General features: G+C 37.5%; 1 protein-coding gene across 31 annotated transcripts in view; it reads left to right on the top strand.

Annotated features, from left to right (window-relative positions):
* TBC1D5 (TBC1 domain family member 5) overlaps positions 1-24,924 on the top strand; it is a 682,585-nt gene that overhangs the window by 29,098 nt on the left and 628,563 nt on the right. For 7 of the 31 annotated variants that reach the window (XM_056800296.1, XM_056800281.1, XM_056800298.1 and 4 more), the window contains exon 2: positions 23,069-23,197. The exons of 22 other annotated variants lie outside the window; for them this stretch is intronic. The gene's annotated coding sequence lies outside the window, so the exon portion shown is untranslated. Of the gene's footprint in view, positions 1-12,537; positions 13,176-23,068; positions 23,198-24,924 lie in introns of those variants that run through there. 2 more of the 31 variants (XM_056800289.1, XM_056800282.1) reach the window with 1 other exon arrangement.

Here is a 24,924-nt window from a genome sequence, read left to right as displayed (position 1 = left end):
AAACATTTTTCAAAAGTAGCTTCTAGAGTATGTATTTCAGACAGTCACAGGTGGTTATTATAGAACAGAAAATTCAGCATGTTTTCCTTTATAACAAGATGCTTCACTAAGGTAAAATTTATGATGAACTGAAGTAATTGTTTCCTGTTGGGCTGAACTTTTGTTGCATATTGCTTGAAGTAAGTGAGTGTCCGTTGAGATCTGAAAATGTATGTGTTATTTAAAAAAGGATTTAGAGTAAGTTTGATTTAAATCAGTAGTGAGAACTTTTTAATCATTTTAAAAATAGAGTGTTTTAGAAGAACTTGGGCATATAACTGCCGAGTTCACTCTTCTTTCAAACCTTCCCAATACTTTAAGGGCCTCCTCTTCTAGAGGTGCAATGGAGCAAGTCAACTTTTTCAGACACTGATCCCTCTACTGGATATATTATATGACCTCTGGTAACCTATTAATACCATTTTTTCTAAAAAGGTTACAGGAATATGTTATTTCCAAAACTATAATTTCAAGTTATAATAACTTCATGATAATATCATTGAGCTTAAATTATCTTAAATTACATATCCTAATTAACATTCACTTTATAATTATATATTTGAAAAATTAATTCTTTTTTACAAAAGGCACTTAAAATTAAGTCTAAGTAAAATGTGATTTAAATAAAAACTTGTGAGATTTTAAAATAATCATTGGTTTTTATTCAACTTGAACTTGAAATATATTCTTATGAATTTAAAATATCTGTACATATCACATACTTGCCTAGTTGTCTAAAATTCAATATTTATTTTATAAATCAAATCAGTTTTTCTTAAATCAGATTGAGTTTTTTGTATAGATTAAAGTTTGTAATTATAAAATTATAAGGAGAATGTTAATTTAGGATATTTAACTTAATGTAATTTAAACTATAATCACTAGTTAAGAACTTCTAATTATGTCACATTTGAGGCATTAAATTCATATGCTTTAATTTTTTCATATAATAGGTCATCACGGATCATGTACTATATGTTGTTAGCGATTTTTCTTTCAGAATGATTTCATAATCCACACCATCTGCCTTCTCTCATCTTATAACACCCCAAGTCCCTCATTATTGTATCGCATTCTTTGGTCACCTCTGCCTTACAGAGCTTCTATCTGTCTTCTATGTGAGGCTTTCCTGATTCCTGAATTTGTGCTCTCTCCCCTTATCTCTCCCATTACCCAGTATTTACTTTGTATAGATTTTTTTTACATCAAATCCTAAATTTGAAATAGTTTAAAACATGTTTTCTCCCTTGAGGCAAGCAAGGATTGTTTGTTTGTTTGTTTGTTTTTGTCTTTGCATACTTAGTATCTGGTATAGTTCTTGACACAAAATAGTGTTTAATAGATTATTGGTTTGATAACTAGTTGAATGGAATCCAGTTATTTTCTTAACATTTTCAATCTAATACCCATCAATCTTTTATTTAATCAGTATATATATATAGGGAAACTGATAAAATCATCTATGTTTTCTATTTGTTTGACATCTTTTGTTATTTTTCAGAGCTCTTTAGCAATTCCTCTAAGAGATGAAATTCTAATACGTAGTAGGAGAGTTTTTAAAACTTTAATAAACATATTTCTTGAATTTGTTAATATGTATGCAAGGAATGAGTCACTTAAACTTTTATATCAAGCTTTAAGGCCAAATTGTTATCACTCCTAATTATTCTCTAATTAGAAGATTATGCTATTAAGAATTTAGGGGGGGGGCAACTGGGTAGCTCAGTGGATTGAGAGCCAGCCCTGTAGATGAGAGGTCCTAGGTTTAAATTTGGCCTCAGATACTTCCCAGCTGTGTGACCCTGGGCAAGTCACTTAACAAGCCCCATTGCCTATCCCATACCACTTCTGCTTTGGAACCAATACACAGTATTGATGGAAGGTAAGGGTTTTATTTAAAAAAAATTTTAGGGACAAATTTCCAACCTGGATTAAATTTCACTGTGTTCTGAATTTAACAGTCCAATAGGACTTGCTTGCTGGAGGGTCCCTGGGAAGGAGAAAAAAGACTTAGAAGACTGGTCATGGCTTTTACCCCACAGATTTACAGTTTACTATTTCTCCATGCCCATGAACTCTTCCATTTGACAAAAATAATTAAGTAAAACCAGTTGACATAGATTACATTGTTTGATTATATATATGGCATATATCACTGCATAATCTCCTACCTTGGAGGTATATTTCCTTATGTCACTTACAGGAAAACCAAGATCAGCCATTGTAATTACTCAGTGTTCAACTTTTTGCATTTTCTTTGTTTGCTTCTTGTTGTTCATCCTTTGCCAAACCTAATTCCTGTCATCTCTGTCTTTACTGTTCTTACTCACATATTACTGAATTGAGGTGGAAGAAGTCATACAAACTTATTGAATTGATACATCAACTGGGCCTTTGTCACAGCAAGGCAATCTTTTTGTTCTCTTATAATTGATTTGCTATCTCATTCTCTTTAGAAGCTTTTCCAGACTTTTTCTTCTTTCTTCAAACCTCCCCTCTGGATAAAGACCTCGTTTCTTTCTTTTTTTAATATATATTCCAATTATTATTATCATAATCATTATTAGTAATATCCCAGAACCTGGGTTCCCCAGAGAGTCAACAGTCCAACCCCCAGGCTTCCTAGCAGCTGTTAGTAACCTCTTTCAACCTTTTGGGGCCTTCACTTCCATCTGTGTCCTGTGGCCAGGCAAGAAGCTCCCACCAGATGTGCTGGCCTATGCCACCCGCTATCCTGAGCTTCTCCACTGTCCCTGTGCCCTGGTCCAGTTTGAGAGTGTGGAAGCTGCTGGCCAGGCCTTCATTACCTTACAGGAAGACCCTAGGGGCTTTCGAGTGGTGAGGCTGGCCAAGAAAGGCCATTGCCAGAATGGGCCTGGGGTGGAAGGAGGCAGCATTCCCCTAGCCCACTGTGCCAGCTCAGAGGCTCAGGAACCCAAAACATCATTCTTTCCTAACCTGTTGGGTCCCTTGCCCACTGTGACCTACTCCTGGTCCTGGGGTCCCAATCCTGTTCCTCCCCTGCCCAGGCTTGATGTGAGCCGCCTACCTCATGGCCCTGTTGGCACAAGAGGTTTTCACCACCGAATTAGACACACACTACAGCCCTGAGCCCCAGGAGTAGACTAGAGCTCAGGGAAGAAGTGAAGACCATGGGGAAGTGGGGAAGGGGGACAGCAATGGGGAAAAGCCTGTTCAACTGGCTCATTTTTTGTGATCATCTCCAATAAATGATGCTTCAGGTCCCCTTGGGAAAAAAAAATGTTTGAAAATGACCAAATAAAATAATGTTAAAAAAAAGTTAAAAAAAAAAAGAGCCCAGTAAACAAATAAAAAAAGTAAAAAAATAGTAATATTTATTATTTCTATTTTATATTAATATATATATATATATATATAATATGCCACTACAACCAAAAACATTTAACTAAACAAATGCATAAAAAATTATGTGCAAAACCACAAACTCCACATTGTTTACAATTTGTTTAAAACTATGTAAATTACATATGTATGCTAATATAAACATCTTTTGCTTTCAACTTCCCTTTGGATTTGTTTTACCTAGATAAATTTTTTCCTCTTAATTTTGTGGTGTTTAAAAAAATGTAATAATAGTATGTATGATTATTTTCTTCTCTTCATATATTTCTCTTATTTATATTTCCAAAATTTGTCATTTCTTATCAAATATCACCCTATTCAGCCATTTTCCCCATTCATTGCATTTGTGTTGTTTCCAGTTATTTTGTCATAACAAAGTTTCCATGAATATTTTCATATATACACAGCTTTTTACCCTTTCCATAATGCTTTTAGGGCCTTACCTTAGTAATAGGATCTCTAGGTCAATGACTTATGAACAGCTTTACAGCTCTTAATGTATATTTCTATTTATTTTATTAAAAAATCATAGCTTCATATATTAGACCTTTTTCTACCAACATTTAATTTAATTACTTTCACCTATTTGGCTCATAATTATCACATATCATGATATCTCAGATCATATTTTCAAGATTGGTCCTTAAATAACAGAAGACAATCTGTTGCCAGGACCCTGCTCTTCCCAAAATGAGTCTTTCTAGCTTGGTCATACCCAGAGAAAGTTTTGTTCTAGTGCAACAACCCCTAAGGATGCAGGATAACCTCTATAGCATGATGAATGTTGAACTAAGACTTTTGCAGTATATTTATGCTCTCCAAGCCATTGTTGTCCTAACAGAAACTATGGATTATGTATATGCTCTGACTTAGATCTGCCACTAACCTGATGTGGGTGTGTCTCCATATATCTATCTTTAACCTCTCTAAGGTTCTAGTCCTCTCCTTACCTTTTTTCTTTTTTCTTTTTTCTTTTGTTCTTTTTTGGTTAGATTTATCTAGTTCTGGAGGGAAAATTAAAGTCTGCTATTATTATTATTTTGTGATCTATTTCCATCTCATTTAGTTTTTTCTTTAAAAATCTGGATGCTATTAACATTTGGTGCATACAGGTGCAATCCTGGTAATGCTTCATTATCCATAGTACCCAATTACCCTCACCCTCTTTGATGGTACAAAAATGATATCATTCTCTGGCAGTAGCCTGCATGTCTGGCATTGCCTGCATATCCAGCCTGAATGTTAAGAGTCAGCAAGCAATGTAGCTATGGAGGGAGGAGCTAGTTGAACCTAAAAGGCTGCACAGGGAAGGAGGAGGGGCTGTTGGTTTTCAGGATGGAGATAGAGCACATGCAAGAGGTGGTTCATGCAGTAAGAAGGTTTAGGCCTTAGCAAAATGGAGACTTATCCTTTCTTTTCTGATTATAGACTTATCCTTTCTTTTCTGATTTTTAGTCCCAACTCTGTCAGAGCCCCTCACCTTTATTATGTATCTTTCATTTTCTGTGGGTTTCTTGTAGACAGCATATTGTCAGGTCCTGGTTTTTTATCCTTTCTGCTATCTGTTTTCTTCCTGTGTTGGCATTCATCCCATTACACTTAATGTCATGCTTACTAGCTGTGCATTTCCATTTACTCAATTCCTCCCCACTCTTTGTTCTCCTCTTCCTTTCTTTCTGTCATATCCCTCCTCAGATGTCTTAATTTCCTTTGACCAATACCTTCCTATTCACAACCCTTTTCAAAAATCCTCCCTTATCCTTTTGCCTGCCTACCGTGAAAATATGGTTTTCAAGACTGTGAATTGCCAAACTGTGAAGGTTTCGGCCAAACTGTAAAGATAATTTTTAGTGTCTTGATTTAAAATTAAAAATAAGTGGTCGCCATGGGAAAATTCCCAAATATGAAAATATCCAAGTCAGCTGGGTTTTTATGGAGATTTTAATTAATACAAATGAAGGAATTAAGGGAAGGGAGAGAAAAGAGTAAGAGGAAATAGTAGGAAGGGCCTAGGCCAAATGGCCTAGGCCTGAGCTTTAAGAGAGACTACTCAGTCTTTTATCCACTCACTACAAGATTTGTCCCAAGAAAAACACTAGTCCTTCACTGAAATCCTCAACTCCTGAACTGAGTTTCAGAGACTCAGCTCCTCCAACTAACTCCAAACTCCAACTACCAAAATTCCACCTTGAGCTCCTTCCTTTTAAAGAAAATTTTCTCTTGTGTCACCTCCCCTAAATTTTCACATCTACCAATCACAGTAGACATTTTCCCCAGGACTGACCATTCTTAGTTCACATCTTCTTTTTTTATCACCTTCTCTGGGTAGACTAAAACTTCATATCTCTTTTGTTAAGCTTGCCTTTTGTAAGTTACTTGACCTTTTAGTGATTAATTTAACCTTTATAGGTACTTAGCACCCTTTTGTATTAGATCTAAAAATAGATCTAGCTTAAGGTTCTAGCTTTACTATAAGTATGAGTTAGGGGCTTTTTCATTGTTCCATCAGGATTTTACAACTTTATCTTCCCCTAAGGCACTGTCTGAGCAGGGTGGAGTAATTTTAAAGTTCTCAATACATTCCTGACCAAGTACCTGCATTGTTTAAAATGGGGAATAGCTTAACCAAATCTTCTAAGGTATAGTCTGAGAAATTTTAAGATTCGCACTAATTCCAGATTGGCCCACCTTTCTAATATTCTGTCCACCCTTCCCAAAACCTCTTCCTTATCCCCCAACTAAGCCTTCCTACTTCTTGATTCCCTTACCCCCTATCTCTTGATATGTCTGTACCCTTCTCTAGATATCCTTCACTTTTCTTATCCCTTTGTAATTCATTCTCTTAACCGAACCTTCTCTTATTCCCTCAGTTCCCCCGGAGGACTTCTAGTCCTTCCCTTATCACTCCTCCCCTTCCTTTCTGTTTCTCTGTACATTAAGAAAAATCTTACTCTTCTAATTGGATGTTGTTCACTTTTTATCCCAGGTCTGATGAGAGTTGGGTTCTAGTTCTCCTAAATGTTGTGGATAAATTTGAAACTGTATCTGTTGGTAAGAAGGGCCAGCTAACCAAACTTTGTAGCGTTGTTTTAGGCTGAGAAGAACAGTGTAACAATAAGGCCTTCTTGGGGAATAGGGACTGACACAACTGCAGAAGCAGTAGGTAAAAACAAAATCTGTATTTATTAAGGTTTATGAGGTTTTAAAAGGTTGAAGGAATATAAGGATAGGGGTCCCCAAGTCTAAAAAGGGGACTAACTCAAACCACACCCAACTCAAGGCCTCTCATGAGAACCACTTCTGTCTGGAAAAAAAACCAGATCTGCTCTCTCTTCTTATCATTATCTTAATCCAACTTCTGACTATATAAACCTATTTCTAATAATTATTATTTTTATATATTATAAAATGACTGCCTCCTTGTGGTTGTTCATTTAAATTCTCCAACTTCCAGACAGTCAGGGTTTTTTCTCCTAGTGGCTTCTGGCCTGGAAAGCTGAGCCCAGCCTGCTCCACTCTGTAACCAGATTTCTTCTTCTAACTGTTCCTCTTCCTTTCACAGCTCTTCCCAAAACTTCCAACTTTCTCTTCTTTCCAAAACTGTCACTCCAGTTTGAGGAATTCCCAAGGGCCAAAGTTTTGGCCTTTTCTCTGGGCAGGGAACACCAACAGAGAGAGGCAGACAGTTGGGCATATCAGAACTTCCACCACCTCAGGTCTCTCAGAATTCTTAAGTAAGACCTTAGCTCAAGGTTCCATCTGACAGGATTCACACTCCTGACACTAACTTACCAAAACTCATTTTCTATTTTACTCCTAATATAGCCCTCTAACTCCAAGACCCTATTCATATGAGGTGGGGGATATACAAGTTCTTAACAGTATTTTTGCTTGAAGGAAGAAATAAAAGGTTTTAAATACCTTTTTTGAAAAAAGTGGTTTAACCTGAAGACGAACAACTTCTAAGTATATAGAATATGTGATGCAGTGGCCTTGTGTTACACTGGCTAGTAATTGCTTCCATATCTATTGTTTTAGGATTGCTTTTCAGTTTTGCTTTCTGTTTTTTTGTCTATGCTTTTTATTTTATATCATTTTGAGAAATTAAAGAAATTAAAATTTAGTGTGGAAGAATTGTTACTGGATTCCTTAATATTTTCAAATAAAGTTCCTATCCTTTTAACTCAGCAACTTCCTGGCCATTTCTAGTTCCTCTTCTCCCCTGGACAGAGAAGAACTCAAATTCTATTAATAAAATTATCACAAGCACATGCAAAAAAAAGTAGAAACAGGAAGATTTGGCAACTAATTGGATCTGAGGGATGAGGAAGAGTGAGGGACTGAGGATTTTCTCTTTTTTGAGAAAATTGAGACCATTCAGTACATTTTTGCTCATTTCCTTGTTCTATTCATCTCAATAACTTTTGACATCATATACTTTTTACTTTTATTCTCCAGTGAGGTGGCCTTTCTGTCTTCTCCAGCAGATTGTAACCTCAGTCCTTGTTCTCCTTGAATCTTTAGCCTTTCCCTATTTCCTGGCTCCTATTTGACTGCCTTCAAATCTCCACAGTTCTTACCTGCTTTACAAAACCTTCCCTAGACTCTACCTCCTCTTCATGCTATTTTCTTGCTTTCTTTTTTCAGCCAAACTCAGAACAAGCCTTCTTTTCACTTCCTCTACTTTTCTGATTTATTAATCCTTTGCACTATGACTTCTGACCTCATCACTCAACTGCTCTCTAATAAAGCCATGAATGATCACGTATTTGCCAAATCTGAGGATCATTTCTCAGTCCAAATCTACTTATCAGCTGCATTTGACACTATTTAATTTCTTTCTGTTCTATAATCTCCTTTTTGGGCTTTTATGATACTATAACCACCTGATTTTCCCCTTGCTTGTCTATGTTCTTTTCAATAACCTTTTGTGGTTTCCAATTGTGAATTTTCTCCACAGCTTTTTCTGAAACCCATTGGTCTTTCCAAACTATCTAGGTGACCTAATGAGCTCTGCTGGATTGAATTACCATTTCTGTGTTGGTCGCTAAAATCTATATTATCCAGGCCCAGTTTTGTCATTTACTTTCAGTCTAGTGTCACTATAACAGGCATTTATTAAGCACTTTCTGTATGCCAGCTACTGTTAAACACTGGTGATACAAGTAGAAGTAAACAGACAAGTCCCCGCTCTTGAGGATTTTATATTTTAAATGAGGATGACAATGCTTAAAGGAAATTTGGTGATGGATTACCTCTTTGGGGTCAGGGAAGAGAAAGAAGTCTAGGAATTTGGGAACAGGGCCTGAAGAAAAATGAAATCATGGATATAGTTGACTTGGGAGTCCTTCCTTAAAATACAAGTTCTGGAAGGAAATGACCAGTTAAGAGAAAGGCAGTGTTGTGATTAAAGGATCTCACACCTTGATAAGGTTGCAGGCTGATGTGATCTTTTATAGAGTAAGAAGGCGGCTGGAATACGGGGGTATACATAGCATCTGGGATAAAAACAGTGTTGGAGAAAAGGTTGAGAAAGAAATTCAGAGAGTCAGGAGTGGGACTAAGACATTTCAGATTGGATGTCATGGAGATATTCCAAATTCAACATATCTAAAATTCTCTTCTTTTTTTTCCCTCCCCATTTCTGTGACAGGTACAATCACTTTGCCAGTCTCTCAGGCTCATGATCTTGTTATCCTCAAGTCCTGACTCTTCCTCAGCCCTCAGATCCAATTAGTCGCCAAATCTTCCTATTTCTACTCCCCCAAGATTTCTCACACTTGACCCCTTCCTCAACTCAGCCCCTTTCACTTTATGCCCTTCTCACTTTCTACCTAGATTATTTTGTATAGACTTCCTTATTGGAAGATTTGTCTCTCCCCAGTTTAGTCCATCCTATCCATTGTTACAAAAAACTATTTTATAAGTGCAGATCTGACCATGTCAATCTTGTGCTCAGTGAATTCCAGTGGCTTCCTGTTGCCCATTAGATCAAATGTAAATGTCTTTATATAGCTTTTATATTTGTTTACAGTCTTGCCCTAACCTATCTTAAATTTTTTTTTTACTTGAATAACAAATTTCCATGGGTTTTCTGAAGTGATATTATCCAAATTGTCTCCCTCCTTTCTTTTTTACCCCCTCCCAGAGCTGGCAAGCAATTTAATTTAGCTTATACATGTATCATCACACATGTTACAGTTAAAAGAGTGGTTGGCATAAACTGTGACCGCGGAAATATGGTTTCAAATAAAAAACATAGTGGTCGCCATGGGAAAATTCCCAAATATTTAATATACCCAAATGAGCTGGGTTTTATAGAGATTTTAATTAATACAAATAAGGAATTAATGAAAGAGAGAGAGTAAGAGGAAGCAATGGGAAAAGGGCTAGGCCAGCCCAGGCCAGCCTAGGCCCAAGCCCTAAGACAGAGATCAGTCAGTCTTTAATCCACTCCCTACAAGATTTGTCCCAAGCAAGATTCTAGTGTTCAGAGAGACCCACCAGTTCAGTTCCTGAGCTCCATTTTAGCTTCCAAGGCTGAATTCCTCCTCAGAGGCCTTCTGATTCTCCTTTTAAAGAGAATTTTCTCCTATGTCACCTTCCCTAAGTTCTCACATCTACCAATCACAGTAGACGTTTTCACAGGACTGACCATTCTTAATTCACACCTTCTTTATCTTTAGTTCTCAACTTCTCTGGGTAGACTAAAACTTCTGAGTAAGTCCACACCTCTTTGCCCCTTGAAAGTTTGTAAGTTGCCTGACCTTTATAGGTACTTAGCACCTTTTTGTATTAGATCTAAAAATAGACTTAGCTTAAGGCTTTTTAGCTTTACTTTAAGTATGGGTTAAGTACTTTTCATTGTTCAGTAAAGAGTTTACAACTTTATCTTCCCCTAAAGTATGCTTAAGTATGGGTGGAGTAGAGTTTTCACATTCCTGATCAAGTACCTTCATTGTTTAAAATGGGGAATGGTCTTAACCAAATGTTCTAAGGTAGAGTCTGAGAATTTTTAACATTCACAAGTCTGAGAAATTTTAAGATTCACACACAAAATTGGTTTCTATAATTCACTTTTGTAAGTGAATAATCTTATAAAACCAAAACGCAAAAACATATACTCAAGTAAATAAGTGATATGCTTTCATTTGCATTCTTACTCCAACAGTTCTTTCTCTGGAGGGTAAGTAGCATTCTTTTTCATAAGTCCCTCAGAATTGTTCTGGATTATTGTATTGCTGTTAGTAGCAAAATCTCACATTTGATTGTTCCACAGTATTATTGTTTCTGTGTACTGTATTTTCCTGGTTTTGCTTATTTCACTCTGCACCAGTTCATGAAGGCCTTTCCATCTATTCCCCAATTGAGGGATATTTTCTAGTTTCCAATTCTTTGCCACCAAAAAAATTGGAAAATAAGGGGATGGCCTTCAATTGGGGAATGGCTGAACAAATTGTGGTATATGTTAGTGATAGAATACTATTGTGCTCAAAGGAATAATAAAGCGGAGGAATTCCGTGGGGACTGGAGCAACCTCTAGGAATTGATGCAGAGTGAGAGGAGCAGAACCAGGAAAACATTGTACACATAGACTGATACACTGTGGAACAATCGAATGTAATGGACTTCTCCATTAGTGGCAGTGCAGTGACCCAATTCTTTGCCACTACAAAGAGAGCAGCTATAAATATTTGTACTGTAAGGGGTAAATTTAGGGTTTTTTTTTTAATTGAATATAAATTTAGTTGGTTGCCAGGGATTAATTCAAATCCCAATAAAAATACTCAAGTCAGTTTGGGAATTTTATGGTGGTTTCATATAGAGGGAAGGAATTAAGAAGAAGAGAGAGGGAAAAGGGTATAAGATTTCTCTGGCCTAGTCTGAGCCAAGGGGAGTTTAGAGACCTTCCAACCACGAGGCCTCCTCTGAGATGAGGGGCCTTCCTAGAAGGATGGTGTTTTAGGAAAGGTGAATAAAAAAAAAGGAATCAGATTAAACTCCGAGAAAGCTCAGGGAAGACGCTTTACCTGAGCCATGCCAAGACGCCAAAACGCTGCCAGGAGCCAAACCACTAGTCGAACCCATCGTCTCTGAGAGTGAGACCCAGAGCTCAACTCCTCTGCCACCAAAAGGAGGGAGCCACCTATCTGCAAAGAGAGAGTTGGAGAGAGGAAGTGATGCGAAATATATAGACTTTTTTTTACATCACTTCCTGCATCTCACACACACCAATGGTAGCTTAAGCTTGACTTAGGACAGCCCAGGGGGTCTGTCAGTTGTTTCTGATTTGTCACTTGCTAGCGCATGTCTGTTAATGGCCATCCTTCACAACACTTAATCCTTAAGTAGGGGTGTATACATTCCTGATTGCTAGACTAAGCAGGGTGGAATAAATCTAAAATTCACTGTATAAATAGGTCCTTTCCCATTTTTAAAAAAATCTCTTTGGGATACAGACATGTATAATTGAAAATCTGTTACTCTAAAAAAGAACCACATTTCCTGGGAGCCCACTGATTTCCTGTCTTTACGTACTTCCTGTGGACAGGGGATATTAGGTGGGGTTGTGGAGGGTCCTGCCCTCTTTGGCTTGAAGACAGCGAACTTGGTGTTGATAAGGAGGGTGTCTGAACTGGCTGACCAGTCATGGGCACGTGGTCTTTATTTTGTATCCTCTTTATTCCTTGATTTCTAATGATCATTAATAAATCTCCTAAAATATATTATTTTTATTATTGCACATTAATTTTAATTTTTACACATAGTGATAGCAGTATTACTGGATCCCTCTTCCTTTAAGATACAACTCAGGCACTACCTTCTACATGATGATTTTTCTGATACCCTAAACTGCTAGTACTCTTTTTTTTCTAAACTCTCTTTTATTTAATTACTTTACATTTATTCTCTATGTTCATTCTGTATATACTTATTTGTGTATTTGTTGTCTCCCATTATAATATAAACTTCTTTTCAGTAAGGATTATTTCATTCATTGTAGCCATATCTCCAAGGTAGCACAGTGCCTGACATTAGTAATTTAATAAATAGTTGCTAATTTTTATACATTATTGAATTTAGATATATGCTCTTCTATTCACTTTGTTCTATCATCAGTTCATATAAAGCTTCTCAAGTTTCTCTGAATTCCTTGAAATCATTGTTTCTTAAAGCATAATAATATTCATTGATATATATGTACCATAAGCTGTTCAAGCAGTTCCCAGTCCAAAGAGCCCTTTGCTCATTTTTAACACCTCTCCTCACTTTTTTGCTGCCTTAAAAAGTACTTGCTATACATGTATTGATATTTATGGGTACTCTTTTGATGTTTGGTCTAGGGCTAGGTTTGGTGACTTTTCTCCAGTAATTCCAAATATTTGTATCACTTTCTACTCTACCAAAGGTATCTTTGGTGTAACTACCTTCCTTTTGTTTGTTTGTTCAGTCGTGTCTGACTCTTTGTGACCTCATGGATCATGGTATGCCAAGCCCTTCCATCCTCCCCTATCTTATGAAATCTGTCCCTAAATCTTACTTATTGCTTCCATGACACAATTTATCCATTTCATCCTCTGCCATCCCTTTCTACTGCCTTTAGTCTTTTCTAACATCACTGAGCCCCCTCTCTTATTGTGTGGCCAAATTATTAAGCTTTTGTTTTCAGTATTTGTTCTTCCAATGACTACCTTCCTCCAACATTTCTAATGAAGACAAATGTTCATTTGTCATCTTTTCCAGTTTCCTGGGTGAGAGAGAAAATCTCAGTGGTATTTTAATTTGTATTTCTGTTATGTGATTTGTATAATCTTTCATACATTTGTTGATGGCTTATAATTCTTTTGAAAACTGTTCTTTGACTCTTATGCTCATGGTCTGGAATATTTGTATTTCCTATAGAAATACATAGAATATATTCATATATTTGTATATATGTTTAGAATAAAACTTTGGTCAGAGATATTGAAGCAAAAATTTTTTTTCTCACAATTTGATAGCTGTTTCTTATTGTTAAATTTATGGTTAGATTTCTAATATTTTAGTTGGTCTCCAGGGATTTAATTACTAAATCCATACTAAAGTCAGAATGGAATTTATGGTAGTTTACTTTATAATAAAAAGAGAAGATATTAAGGAATAGAGAAAGAGAAGAAAAAGAGAGAAAAATAGTTGCTTCTGCCTCCTCTGAGCCAGGAGGAGTTCAGAGGCCGCAGTCAAGGGAAAAGAGTCTCAAAATGATGGGCCTCTCCAGAGGCTGGTGCCTCCAGAAAGGCCAAGGAAAAGGGAGTAAGCCTTTATACTCACCACGTGTCAGTTCAAAGCAAAGGGTTACCAGGAAAACAGGTCCAGTCAGTACTTTTCTGAATGGAGAGTTATTCTCCACTCCAGTAGAACTGCTAGTAGAACTCCAGCAGAAGTGGAAGTCCAAGTTGAACTTCCAGAGGACCTAAGTCCTTCAGGTCCTTATCACTTTCTTTTAAAGACCTTTTTTCTAGCATCACTTTCCTTAATCTTTACGACTACCAATCACACCCGAAGTCGGTCACAGACCTCCCACTCAGTGTGTGTAATACAGGTGTTCATACCCTTTTTGGTTAAATCCAAAAATGGGTAGATCTCCATACTTTTAAGTCCCGTGTTTACACTTATGGGGATTAAAATATAAAAATAGAAGGAGGTTACAATTTAATCTTCACAATTAAGGAAGAACTAAGTACCTTCATTGTTACAATCAGGGGAGAGCCTAATCCAATCTGTACATTATCCTAGCTGTTCTGATTTTATTTGTACAAAACAATATTAATTTTGGTTAGTAGAAATTATTTAGTTTTTTATGTTTGCCTCTATCTGTTTAGGAAATACATTAAAAATCTTTTTATATCATCTGTATACTATAAAGTCTTTTCTCCTTAGTCTTTAAACTAAGGCTCTGAAAGGCGGGTTAAGGGTCAAATCAGGCCCTTATTAGGGGCCTGCTACATGTCAAGTTCTGTACTAAGTGATGGGAATAAGGAAAGTTAAAAGATAGTCCTTGTTCTTAAGTAACTTGCAGTCAAATGGGAGAAGCAACATGAAAACAACTTTGTACAAAGGAGGATAACATGTATTTATTTCATGTTACTGTGCACTATGCTAAATTCTGGGGATACAAAAACAACTAAAACAAAGTTAGGCCTGGCTTTCTAGGAGCTTAAGTTAAAAAGTTAAAATTTTAAAAAAGAACAGACACAAAAGGGAGGTGTGAGGGGAATGAGGGAGATAAAGATAGCTGGCATTGGATGGATATGTAAGTCTACAGGCAAGAATGGAGCCAGGAGAGAGACAAAGACAGGCTAGTGTGAGGCTCCTCAACCAAATGAATGATCCAAGAGTAACTCATCAGTGGGAGAGGGAATGGGTCTTGTGGAGGGATGTTCCATAGTGAGTGGGCTGTGCTGGGCATTCCAGGATGAAGAGGCTGAGGAGAGTTCCAGGGTCAGCCAGGGTTAGAGGGGTATTGTTCTTAGAGTTGTTAAGGGTAAAATTAGGGTTGTTGACTGAATATATTATTTTAGTGGTTGTCAGGGATTTAAATTCAATCCCAATAAAATACTCAAGTCAATTTGGGTTTTTTATGGTGGTTAAATTACAATAGTAGGAAGAAATTAAGAGAGAGTGGAAAGGGTATAAGATTTCTCTGGCCTACTCTAAGCTGTAAAATGGAGATTTGAACCCCAGACTTCAATCCCCAGAAGTCCTTGGTACTTCCCAGAATTCCCTATAATCTCACTTGAGTCTCCACCTGGGCGAGATCACAGTTTGTATTTAAAATTGTATTTAAACTGGCTCTAATACCTACTTTGGCCTCTCTCTTCCTCTATTCGGCAATTGCAACATATAGTAAGATGTGAATGGGCTAATCAGCCCTAGGCACGTGTTTATTATTTTGTATCCTTGATTTCTAATAATCTTTAATAAACCTCATAAAATATAATACTTTTATTACTAGAAACTAATTTAATTTTAACAGTTTGGTGACCAAGACTAATTTAATTTTTACAAAGCCAAGGGAAGTTCAGAGGCCTCCTCAGAAGATTAAATCTAGTTTGGCTTCCAGCCACGAGGTCTCCTCCCAGATGAGGGGCCTCCTAGGAGGATAGTGTTTTAGGAGGTAAAGGAAAGGAGGAATCAGCAGCCACTCACAAAGATCGCTCAGGGAAGACGCCTCACCTAAACCATGCTACAAAACCAAAACCTGCAAGCACACCAAGAATGCTGCCACAAGCTCCCAATGTCTCTGAGAGAGAGCGAGGCTGGAGAGAGGAAGTGACGTGAAATATATAGACAGTTCTTTGCATCACTTCCTGCATTTCACATGTACCAATGGCAGCTTAAGCTTGGCTTAGGACAGCCCAGAAGGTCTGTCCGTTGTTTCTCATTTGTTACTTGCTAGCCATAGTCATAGGCCATCCTCAGCACAGTTAATCCTTAGGTGGGGGTGTATACATTCCTAGTTTGCTGAAATTCTAAAGACTAAGCAGGGTGGAATAAAACTAAAATTCGCATAGTTAAAGTAGATTATTAAGTCCAGATATTTTTGTTATTGTTCAGTCATTTCATTCATGTCAGATTCTTTGTGGCCTTATTTAGGGTTTTCTTGACAAAGATACTGTTTGCCATTTGGTTGCCATGATTAATGGACATTCCCTAGAATGTATCACTGCTTTGAGAAGGTGTGAGTAGAGAGAGGAGAGATATGCATTTCTTTTGGGAAATTGAGAAGTTCCTTTAATATCTCAGGCTCACAAAGGAAGATTGGAGGTGTATCACCCCCATGTCCTTTATTTGCCAGTGTCCTTGTGTGACAAGGAAATCACTTTAAAAGACTGATATATATTAATTTAAGGTCGCCAAGGAATTCAGCTATATAATTCCTAAATGAAAACTCAAGTCAGCAGTCAACCTTTTATAGAGTTTAATTACAAACAGGAGGAAGAAAGGAATTAGAGATAGAGAGAGAGAGGGAGAGAGAAAGGGGAGAGAAGGGAATAGGGCTTAAATACCCCTTCTGTTTAGGCTGGGCCAAAAGGCCCAAGCCCTTAGATAGCCGAGGCAAAGAAAGGAGATCAGTTCCTATTACTCACGTGACCAAAATGGAGAAACAGTCTCAGGGGCCTCCACCTCCAGCTTCCTTCAGAGCCAACTCTCAAAGCACCACCTCTCAGACCAAAAACCTCTCCAACCAACCCTCCTCAGTCCTCAGACCCCTCTATCTTTAAGGAAACCATCCAAGTTTCCTCCCCTCCGTTCTCACATCTACCAATCACTGTCCATGTCTTCCCTGTGCCAATGGTGACTCTAGCTTAACCCAGGACCGCCCAGAGGTCTGTGGCTTTGCACATGTCTGTTGAAGGTCATATTCTCAATAATTAAATCTTGATCCTTTGCTGCAGCCCTTCCTAAATCCTGTTAGGACTGAGTGGGGTGGAAATTGTATTTTCCAAGACCTGGTTCTGTCATTCCAAGTATCTCTATTGTATCAATTCTAAAATCAATCATGACTCAAAGAAATTCCTGTTCTATGCTTAAGCATAGGTCAAAGCCCTTTTCATTGTTCATCAAAAGGTTTCTGTCCTAAAGTAATCTTAAGAAGGGAGGAGGAGGAACCTCCCATGCCAATGGGGTTCACATTCCAATAGAGTTCCCACTATCAATAGGAAATTTTTCAAGTATGAAATTTCCCAATGGTGAAATTTCCAACATTTATAAGTCTAAGAAATTTTAAGGTTTACACTTGTTAGACCAGGAGAAAGTGAAAGAGTCAATGGCCTAAGATGGGTGGGCTCTTCACCTTGTGGATAAATTATGGATAGAGATGGACAAAAGTCATCCAGGCCAGGGGAGCTGAAGTGTGCTGCTCTTTTTTTCTTTCAAGGAGTATCTGAGGTACTTGGATGTCACTGGCCCATTTCAGTATTGATCCTTTATTTGTTTGGAGCTTAATGTTGTGTATAGTGTATGATAATGGCTGAAAACTAGTCTCCAACACATTTGTTTTCCAGTTTCCCAAATAATTTGTGTGAAACCAGGAACCTTTCCAATAGTAGCCAAAGGTACCTAGGTTCACTGAAGGCTGTACTATTAAGTTTTTCTTTTTTTTTAATTTCTTATTTAGTCTGTTCTATTGGTCTGTTTTTATTTTTGTTTTCTGTTTTTTGGTTGTTGTTTTTAGTACAAAGTAATTTTGGTGGTGATAGCTTTATAAAATAGGTTGAAGTTGGGAAATGTTATGGCACCTTCATTGCTACTATTTTTATTACTTCTTTTGAGAGTCTAGTGCTCCAAATGAATTTGATTATTTACTTCTTGGTAGCTTGAAACTTGACACTAAATATATACATTTTTTTTGGCTATCTCTCCAGTTATTAAGCACTACCTTTATTTCTGCAATACTTGCTTTGTGACCATATTTACCTAAACCTTGAATATGTCTTGGTAGGCAAACCAGATACTTCATGCTTCTTTTTATTTTCAATGTATTTTTCTTTCTATTATCCCTTCCTAGTTTTCATTATTGTTATATAAGAAATGCAGAATGCTGAAGATTTCAATGGAATTCATTTTGTGTTCTGTTGCTCTGTTAAAGTTACTCTTTTTCTGAATCTCTTGGTTTTTCAAAGTAATATCATATTTTCACCAATAAGATTATTTTTGTTTCTACTTTGACAATGTTTATCATTAATTACTTCCTCTTGTCTTACTAAAAATACTCTTGTATTTTTAGAATTTTGTTCATAGGTAGACAGTGCAATGGAGAGAGCATTGGGTCTAGAGTTGGGAAGACCTGAGTTTAAATCAAGCTTTAGACAGTTAATAGTTGTATGACCCTGGACAAGTCACTTAATCCTGTTTGCTTCAGTTTTCTCATCTGTAAAGTGAGCTGGAGAAGGAAATGGCAAACCACTCAGGTATCTTTGCCAAGAAAATCCCAGATAGGTTCATTAAGAGTCAGACATGACTGAAATGACTCAGCAACAATAACAACAGACCATTAAAGAGAAGGAAGCAAGTACGGGTTTCATTGCATGTGTTTTAGGAAAATGTCCAGTATTTCTGTATTTTAAGTAATACTAGCATCACATTTGTATACCACAACTTGCCCAGCTATTCTCCAATTGATTCCCCTTAGTTTCTAATTCTTTGGCATCACAAAAAGAGCACTTATAAATATTTTGTTCATGTACAACCTTTTTCTTTGATCTCCAAGAGTGGACATGATATTAGGGTTGGACTTAAGGTACTTATTAAATGAGTGTCTGAGCTGGTCCTGTTGCAGGTTTCTTGGGAGGAGTATTTAATGTAGTATTCTAAGATTCTAGGGACAGTTCAGACTGAGAATCTGCAAGCTTTTAGTGCTTCCCAAGTATTCTTTTTTTTTTTTGAAAATTTTATTTAATTAGTTAATTTAGAATTTTTCCCTTGGTTACAAGAATCATGTTCTTTCTCTCCCCTTCCCCCACCCCCTCCCATAGCTGATGCCCAATTCCACTGGGTTTTACATGTGTCCTTAATCAAAACCTATTTCCATATTGTGGATATTTGCACTAGGGTGATCATTTAGTCTCTATCCCCAATCATATCCCCTTCGACCCATGTGATCAAGCAGTTGTTTTTTTTCTGTGTTTCTTCTCCTATAGTTCTTCCTCTGAGTGTGGATAGTGCTCTTTCTCATAAGTCCCTCAGAATTGTCCTGGGTCATTGCATTGCTGCTTGCAGAGAAATCCATTACATTCGATTGTGCCACAGTGTATCCGTCTCTGTGTACAATGTTCTCCTGGTTCTGCTCCTCTCGCTCTGCATCAATTCCTGGAGGTTGTTCCAATTCACATGGAATCCCTCCAGTTTATTATTCCTTTGAGCACAATAGTATTCCATCGCCAACATATACCACAATGTGTTCAGCCATTCCTCAATTGAAGGGCATCCCCTCATTTTCCAATTTTTTGCAACCACCAAGAGCGCAGCTATGAATATTCTTTTTTTATTTTATTATTTTATTTTATTTTTATTTTTTTTAAACCCCTACCTTCTGTCTTGGAGTAAATACTGTGTATTGGCTCCAAGGCAGAAGAGTGGTAAGGGCTAGACAGTGGGGGTCAAGTGACTTGCCCAGGGTCACACCGCTGGGAAGTGGCTGAAGCCAGATTTGAACCTAGGACCCGTCTCTAGGACTGTGCTACCCAGCTGCCCCCAGCTATGAATATTCTTGTAGAAGTCTTTTTCCTTATTATTTCTTGAAGGTACAAACCTAGCAGTGCTATGGCTGGATCAAAGGGCAGACAGTCTTTTAGCTCCCTTTGCTTCCCAAGTATTTTGATCCAGAGTAAAGTCTGATCTCCCCCCACATGCCCAACCTGTGCAAGTTCCTGAACAGATTTTGGATCTAAGCAATAATTGACTGATGCTAGACTCAACCCCTGTCAGCTTGATGGGAAGCTCTTCTGATTCCATTTCACAATTGCTAATTCCCTTTTTTGGGGGGATTTCTGGTCCAGTTATGCCTTTGCAGGTTTTAGATAGGGCTAGAAGCTGGAATTGAGACACTTCTGTGCCCATGGAGACTGCCACACTTTTGGTTTCCTTCTTAAATTGCAGATCTCTAGGTACCCTGCCTAGGATTTGCCCATTTTTACAAAATGCTACCCCTGGGCCCATGCCCCATACCTCCATCCTGGATCTCTGTCATGGAGTTGAGCTGAGTATAACAGAGCTGCCAATTGGCATCTGTCTTTGTGGGCATGCCCCATTGTGGGTCTGGCACATATTTTCTTGCTGTGATGCATACTTTCCCTTTTATGGGAATGATATATGCAGCACAAGTCTTTCCAGACTATACCTCAATGTCTATAGACCACCCTATTTGTCAACCTATGCTGACATGGTCATTTTAAACTCTTCTTTATTTCTTTGAGAAATTTTAAGGGCATTTGTGTTCAGGTTATGTTGTTCTTTGAAGCTTTTGCTTGTGGTAGATGTTTTGGAATCATTCTTTTGGGTATGTATGTTGAGTGTCCTTGTTACCACATTAGCTTTATATAGTAGGATACTTTTTTGTTTCCTATTCTTCCAGTCTTATTTGTCCCTACTTTGGAATTTGCATTAGGACTAGATTCTGTACACTTTCTAGGCAAATGGCTGGGTCATGCTTGATTCTGTTTTGTGTTCTCTTGGGTCCTGATTCTGCTCTCTGGGTATTGAGAATTAATTTAGTCAATCTCCAGGATAGCTCAGATATGGGACTTGCAAGCTTTCAGAATGCATGGTCTGAATGAACCAGGGCAAAATCTGATCACTGCAAGCTCCTGGTGTGGATTTGCTTTGGAGCAATAAATTCATAGACTTGCTTCTGGAGCTCTAGTAAAATGCTGCTCTATTTAGTCATCAGTAGACTCAGAGGAATAGATCTGCACACTCCCTATAATCTGAGATGTCTTGTGCCTCTTCAGATTGAGTTGGAGCCTGGCACAGAAACCCTGCATTGCTCCCAGAGCCAGAATTCACTTTTTTCTGTTCCTCTTTCTTGTCCAGCACACAGCCTTGGGCTGCTATGGCTGCTTGTCAGGGATTGCCACCTGTAGTTCAGTTCCCTTATTCCACACTTTTGGAATCTTTGTTTCAGCTCTGGAGCCTGAATGACAGAGTCCTCAGTTTGCATTTGCCCTTAATCCTTCCATAGCTTTAGATTCCTTTTCTTAATTTGAGAAATCTTCTTTCCCCTGGTACATAGCTTTATATAGTCCCTGAACTGGGAGGCTTCATGCAGCACCCTGGTTAGTCTTAGGCCTCAGTGAACATAGACCTCTTTGTCTGCCTTTATGTGGTAGGTTTTTTAGATTTTCGTGGAGTCTTAAAAGAGAGTTTAGCTGTACAACTTCTTTGCGTATCACTATACTGACTGACCACTCAAGATTCTCTCAAACCTTTGGCTTATTAGCCACTCTTAAGTTTTCTTAAGATAGCCCCCTGTGCTTACTGTCTTTAGGTAGAGTCTTATAGGCTACACTTGAACCCCTCTCTGCCTACCTGGTTGCAGAGCCCTTTTTAGAGTTAGGAAGACCTGAGTTCAAATGCAATCTCAGACACTCACTGGCTCAGTGACCTGAGAAATTCACTTAACCCTGTTTGCCTCAGTTTCTCCATCTATAAAATGACCTGAAGAAAGAAATGGCAAACCATTGCATGGGCTCACAAAAAGTTGGACTGGATTGAAAAGCAATTGAACAAAAATTGGCTTTCAAATTTTCCCTTTCTAATAACCTGTTTATTTCTGCTTTCATGTTTGTTTGTTTTTTGTTTTTGTTTTATTTAGTCAACTCTGGGAGAGGAACATTAAAGTCTCCCATATTTATTGTTAATTTCCATGCCTTTTGGCAATCCATTTAACCTTTTCTTTATGGATTTATATGCTATATCATTTAGTGAAATGAATATAATAAAGGTTAATATTTTCCCCCATTTATTTATTTTCTATTTTCTCTCTTTACTCTTTTCAGTTATCACTTTGCCCTTATGATTAATTTTGATTACACTAATTTGATCTTAGTTTTCCCACAGACTTTTCCTGTTTATCTGTCCTTCAAGTTCCTTTAGTCTTCTTAAACAGTTATTCTTTCCTTAAAAAGAAAAAATAGCTCCTACCCTCCATTCCTCTTTTTAGTCTCTTTCTTTTTAGATAAATGTGGGATTAAAAAGCTTCCATGAGGTATACTTCCCCACAACCAACCTTAACTTGAACAGTATTTATTTGTGGCACATTTTCCCAAGAGGTTTATTTCCTTATTTTTGTTTCTTTTCTCTCTCTCCTTGACTCTTTTGAATTTTTTTATTTCTTTCATTGTTTGACTATATACTTTAATGTGCTTTTGTGCACAGAGGTTGGGCTTTTAGGTAGATAAGCTTTTTGTAGGAGAGACTACCTTTTGAGAAGGTAAAAATGGAGATCTCACCTTGCCTATTACTGTATTAGTTCATTTGTAAATCTTTCTCCACCCTCCCTTTTATTTTCTTTGTTTTTTTAAATTATTTTTTAATATGATCTTTATCTCTACTATATGCTTCTCTCAGAGAGCTATCATTACATAGAGGACAGTGTGGTATGATGGAAGTCTCTCTGTGTCCCAAGTCATATTGGCCTGCTCCTACTCCCTTCTGCTTACCATCAGCACTTATTCTTTCTAAGACTAATTTAGCCTTGCCTCTGGAATTATGTTTTTCCTTCTACCCTGGTTTCATCCCCAGTGAATTGCAAACCTGGAAAATGTAATCCTTGCTTAGAGAACTATTCTAAAGCAGAAGGTATCCGCTACAGAGTTCATTATACTCATGAGTTAAACCTGGTTTAAATGTAATTGGGAAATATTTAACAAAATAATAAAAATATAATAAATGCAGACAATATTATATTTTAAAAACTAAGACAATATGTGACTCATAACAGTCCTTGTGTGCAATTGGTGATCCCTTTTTCTATTTCATTTTGATTACACTGTCCACAAATATCCATTCCCTGCATCATTGTGAAAGAAAAGCCATTAAAAGTCTCTGTCACTGCCCCTCCTTCCTTCTGTTCAAATACATTTTGTCCCTTTTTTTTTTCTTTTAGGGGAGACTACCATTCCACTCCTTCTCTTGGGTTCCTCCTCACAACTATACTTAGCCCACTCTTCCATAGCTCCCCATGCTTGTCAAGAGACTAAAGAAGTAATTCCATTCTCCTTTCCATCTTAGTTGGGTGAGTAAATAGCTGTATTTTCCCTAGGATTTTGACTCTGAGAATCTCTGTGCATGGATGTATAGACATATATGCACAAATACACATAGCTTGAGAAAATGATTGGGCAAAATGACAATTATTTTTAAAGACGAGGGAGGCTGAGGCCTGCTGTAGGCAGCAGGAAGCAGCCAGTGAGTTTAGTGAAAGTATTGGTTGTTGGTGGAATACTCTAGAGGAATTGAGGTCAAAGGTAGACCTAGAGGGTGTGGCCTTTGGGAGAAGGACTACTTCTTAGTTGGAAATCAGAGCAAGGGAAAAGAGAATGGTACATGATGCCGAGGGGTTTAGAGAAATAGAGTAAGGGATAAAAAGGAACTCAGGGGGAGAATGTTTTCTTAGTGAAGTTTGGTATAAGTTGCTCTGCTGAGAGAGAACAAGTTGGGGATGATAAGGAAGATTTTGAGGAGAGGAAACTAGAGTTCATGCAGGGATAGTCCAAAAGGCAGCAGTGTTGTCTTATTAGAAAGAGTCTGGAGACAGAGCACATGAGCTATTTCTGGTCATGGAAGTAGCCCCAATCTTGGACAGACTATCTTCACCTGCTAGTCTCTTAGTCTAACAGTTACTAGCAGCCTTGAGTTAACTGATTTATCCAGGGTCACATAGCCAGCATGTTTCCAAGGAAGGAACTGGAATCCAGTTCTTCTTTTCTCTGAGGCTGACTGTGAGCTGTATTTTGATAAACATTATAAAGTGGGGGTAGGGGAGGCAATCAAAAGAGAGTTAATCCTGAGCTAAATTATTTTGTTTACATAAAAATAAAGCTTGCAGGAGCAGCTAGGTGGTTCACTGGATAGAGAGCTAGCCCTGGAGACAGGAGGTCCTGAGTTCAAATGTGGCCTCAAGACATTAGCTGTGTGACCCTGAGCAAGTCACTTAACTCTAGTTGCCTATCCCAATACACAGTATGGATTCTAAGACAGAAGATAAGGGTTAAAAAATAAATAAAAATAAAGCCTGGAAATCATAGACATTTAGAATTAAGTATGAAAGTGAGGCAGCTAAGATGAATATAGATTTATTGGTAGGATCTATAACACACAACCAAGAGTGCAGAATACAGGCTGGGGCGGCCCTAGATAGACTCAGAGAAATGGAAGATAGGTTTGAAGAAGGTATGCTCTGACCTAGGGAGGAAATAAGCAAGGTAATCACTGTGTCAAAGGTTAAGTTATTAGGAGTGATAGATGTACCATCTGGTCAGGAGTGACATTTGTAAAGCTGACATTTGGGATGTCTCAATGCTTAGTAAAAGTAGGACTTCAGAAGAGGACTTTTTTGTTTTTTGTTTTTAACACAAATTGGAGAGAGAGAGCGAGATGTGGAGTTGTGATTTTTTTGTTCATTCCTGAAGATTCAACCTTTGTGGTAAGAACATTTTTGCTTAGGATTGGATAGAATTTGTAGAATAAATAAGTCTGAAGTCTAAATTTACAATTGTTTTCTTTAATTGACTTTGTAGTTATTATGGCAGACTTTTAACTGGTATGGATGTTCCCATTATAGTGTAGAGAAGAAATACAAAAAAAATGAGATATCTTTCCTTCCCTGTAGGAACTTACAATTAAGTATCATGTCATTCTTTCTTCATACATACATCCATGTGAATAAAAAAAATAATTTGAGGAACTAAATGAACAATAGCAGAACAAGGTAGTATTATTTTAATGAGAAAACTATGTATT

This window comes from Monodelphis domestica, chromosome 5 (genome assembly GCF_027887165.1).
Source record: "Monodelphis domestica isolate mMonDom1 chromosome 5, mMonDom1.pri, whole genome shotgun sequence".
Classification (NCBI taxonomy): Eukaryota; Metazoa; Chordata; class Mammalia; order Didelphimorphia; family Didelphidae; genus Monodelphis; species Monodelphis domestica.
The sequence above is the reverse complement of the archived record's forward strand: the minus strand, read 5'-3'. Positions and strand labels throughout refer to the sequence as shown.